The following is a 4,164-nucleotide window of genomic DNA, read 5'->3' as shown; positions in this document are numbered from 1 at the left end:
ACTTTAACCGGTAATTATTAATAATAACCGGATTTATCACTTTAACCGTAACATATACACAGTTTGAACAAATTTATAATGCCTTAGAAGAATTTATTGGTGCAATTAACGATAACACAGCAGTATCCGAAGCTAAAAGTCTACTAGATTCATTACAAGAAATGCCATTTATTTTAAGCTTATCGGTGTGGTTTACAATATTGTCAAAAATCAAAAGTATCAACAAACTACTTCACGCAAAAACAATTGTTCTTGACTCTGCTTTTAATTTAGTGAATAAAATTAAAAATGAAATCCAAAATTTAACACATTTTTAGACGACGCAAAAATGATAGCACGAAACTTGAATATTTCCGAAGACTTCCCTGAAAAAAGAATTCGAAAAAGAAAAAGATTATTAATTATATGAAGAGCCAAAGGCTTCAGTTCGGCGACATGAACTTATTTCAGTTAAGGGATATTACATCCCATATTGTTTCTTAGCCGAATAAGAAACTCAAAGAGTTTCATGCCGAATATAGTAAATACAGTATATAAAGTTCGGTGAGTCCAAGCGTAAGCAAATACCTGGATAGTGTTACAACCGACCCTTTAGGGAGTGCAACACTGAGGCAACTCATAGTATGGATGGAGCAAGCTCCGATCACTATTCTTGATATTTCCGCATTATGTTGCCCAATTGAATCCTTTGGCTCTTCATATAATTAATAATTTATTAGGACACCTTCTTGGCAATTCTCATAGTAGGGTATATGTAAGTTCTGTTTGCTACAAACTTGGTATTTCTAGGTCTACCTACTCACTGACGAGACCTCAATAAAGGTTGAATCCGGTCTGGGTAGTGACCTTCTCTCACTCATAATGTAAAACAGTAATACAGCTCCTAGGAGCTGGGTTTCACAATATGGAGAAATATCAAGAATAGTGATCGGAGCTTGCTTCACCCATACCATGAGTTGCCTCAGTGTTGCACTCCCTAGAGGATCAGTTGTAACACTATCCAGGTATTTGCTTACGCTTGGACTTGCCGAACTTTATATATTTACTATATTTGGCATGAAACTCTTTGATTGGCTTATTCGGCTATGAAACAATATGGGATGCAATATCCTTTAACTTAAAGAAGTTCATGTCGCCGAATTGAAGACTTTGGCTCTTCATATAATTAATAATTTATTAGGACACCTTCTTGGCAATTCTCATAGTAGGGTATATGTAAGTTCTGTTTGCTACAAACTTGATATTTCTAGGTCTAGCTACTCACTGACGAGACCTCAATAAAGGTTGAAACCGGTCTGGGTAGTGACCTTCTCTGATAATGTGAAACAGCAATGCATCTCCTAGGAGCTGCGTTTTACATTATGAGAAACCGGTCTGGCAATGCTGTAGCCAATGAAGTTTAACTGAGGCTCGGCTATTGCTAATATGAGTTCGCTCTCTTAAGGTTTAGCCTTAAGGGAGCAATTTGAGTCTCCGGGGAAAGTGTTTTCTGGTACGGCCTAGCGAGGGGCTTTATCGGTGACTGCTTTTCTCCGGAATATGAGCGGTTCTGCTCGGTGGTGGTGGTGGGTGGAAGGCCATCACTGAGTGGAGCCAACGCTGAGATGAACGGTCTTTCGCCCACTATTGAGTGGTCTAGGGATCGTCCGATTTTTTTAGAGACGGCTTTACTTATACTTATTTACTTATTCATAAGGTTGAAACCGGTCTGGGTAATGACCTTCTCTCACTCATAATGTAAAACAGTAATACAGCTCCTAGGAGCTGGGTTTCACAATATGGAGAAATATCAAGAATAGTGATCGGAGCTTGCTCCACCCATACCATGAGTTGCCTCAGTGTTGCACTCCCTAGAGGATCAATTGTAACACTATCCAGGTATTTGCTTACGCTTGGACTTGCCGAACTTTATATATTTACTATATTTGGCATGAAACTCTTTGATTGTCTTATTCGGCTATGAAACAATATGGGATGTAATATCCCTTAACTTAAAGAAAAAGATTATTTTCCAAACTAGCAGAAGATGAAGTTTTACTAAACTCGGTAGAGGAATTTAGATGTCACTTTTTCAACGTTGTGATTGATACTGTTATTGAACAAATAGATGAGAGATTTAAAAATATACCCAATGTTATTCCTTATTTTAAATTAATCATGGATAAGAAATCAAACCCAAGCCTCTGACATCATAGGAAGAGTGAAACATCTGAAGTGGCAATGGGCTGGGCACATTGCTCGAAGACAAGATCAACGATGTACAAAAGAAGTACTGGATTGAATTCCATGAGAGGAAAAAAGACCATGACGCTGACCTAAATCACAGTGGATTGAATATATCATCATATTTGCAGGAGTGATGTGGAAAAGGAGAGCCATGGACAGACACTTTTGGAGTAATCTTGGAAAGGCCTTCATCCAGCAGTGGATCGACAATGGCTGATGACAACAACGATGATGATATATATGTTTGTGTGGATGCCGAGTATCTATGCGCTTCGCAACCATATTCTTGGGATAGGTGTGCCCTTCGTTCGATTTCCATCGCTGACTTGAGGAGCTTAGGATCTTTCTCTGGCATAGCCAAGTTAGCCGGTCTTCGGCGTGGACTGCAGGGATTTCCTCCAGTTTATCTGGGGGTTTTCATCCCACAAGCTGGAAAACTGGCATTCAGAACTTAATGCTTTTACAGACATTGGATACACCAGGAGGCATAGGGCTGGCCACCTTATATATATATATATATATATATATATACACGATGATGAACAGGCTATTTTTCTACCCACATCAAGGTGAAGGTCTCTCACATTGAGGGCAATTTGGGTCTACTACTCCCATGGTGACCCAGTCCATATTGGGAGAGTGTATCTGTACTTGGGTGAATGAATATGTGAAGGTTGAGACAATCACAAACATTCATGCCTACGCAGGATTCGAACCTGCAGCCTCTTGGCTGAAAAGTGCATATGTTAATCACTCGGCCAACCAGGTCAGCGTATATGCATGCGCAAGTCTTGGGAAGAAGTCAATGGACACCATAGTTTGAGAAAGAAACAGCTATGACGCCTCCTTAACAAGATGTAGGACTTCCTTCTTTTGCTGTGACGACTGCAGCAATCAAACGAGACATGTTTAACACAAGCGTACGATAGTGATCAATTGGAATTTTGAGCCATTCTTCTTTTAGGCATGTGATAAGGTCCTGGAATGTCTGTTGCGGACGTCCCTTGACATCACTCAATCATCGAGTTCATATCACAGATGTTAAATTTGATTGAGATGAGGTCTCTGTGGAGGCCATTCAAGTGTGATGACGTTCATGTCCACAAACCACGCGGTTACAGCAGCAGACTAATGACTTGGTGCAATCTCTTGCTGTAAGAGACAAAGGTCACTTCTTTAGAAATGCCACAAAGTAGGAAGCATTGCATTGTCCAGAGGCACTACAAAAGGTCCAAGGCTAAAGCAGGAAAAAGCGAACCATACCATTACACGGCCACCTCAGAATTTCATGGTTCCGGTTATGCACTCTGGTAAGAGACGTTCACCAGTCATCCACCACACCCACACCTGTCCATATTGGCAGAGGGTGTAGTGTGATTCATCTTTCTATAACACAGCTTTCCAAGCTTCTACCCTCTCTACATTCTTTGCACCACTGAAGATAACGCTGCATATAGATTCGGGTAATGTGGGGCTTGCATGTTGCGGTCCTAGTATAGAACAACCCATGTTGTGACCCTCATTTCTCTTTTTTGTGCAGATTCGAGTTCAAGTCATTGCCCAGAACTCCATAATCAACGTGTCCGCCGACGAATGGTAGCATTCGTCGGTAGCAATGGTAGCTTGCATGTTATCCTTCGTAGCATCCTACTGTCATATTCGCTGCTTCTGCGATGAAGTCCACTGTGTGTAGCACTTGCAGTCGACTCCATACGCATTAATTAAGGTGTGGTATCATTGACCTGGGATGGCCCAATTCTTCAACAATATGCAAACAGATAGGCCAGTACATCGCATTCATTTGCAACGCCTCTTTCAAACCCTGTCATTTTTTCTCTCGCAGAGATTTCACCCAGACACAGTAGCTGTGACTTGGGGGCATTGCATTTGTCCAATTTATACCGGTTACAACATACGACTCATATGATAGCAAATATA

General features: G+C 40.8%; 1 pseudogene; it reads left to right on the top strand.

Moving 5' to 3' along the window:
• Nucleotides 1-1,367: 1,367 nt before the first annotated feature.
• LOC150107945 (U4 spliceosomal RNA) lies at nucleotides 1,368-1,480 on the top strand (annotated as a pseudogene).
• The last annotated feature ends 2,684 nt before the right edge of the window (nucleotides 1,481-4,164 follow it).

This window comes from Typopeltis vanoorti, chromosome 3 (genome assembly GCF_054136105.1).
Source record: "Typopeltis vanoorti isolate ZY-2024b chromosome 3, IOZ_Tvanoo_1.0, whole genome shotgun sequence".
NCBI lineage: Eukaryota > Metazoa > Arthropoda > Arachnida > Uropygi > Thelyphonidae > Typopeltis > Typopeltis vanoorti.
This window is presented reverse-complemented; position numbering and strand designations above follow the sequence as displayed.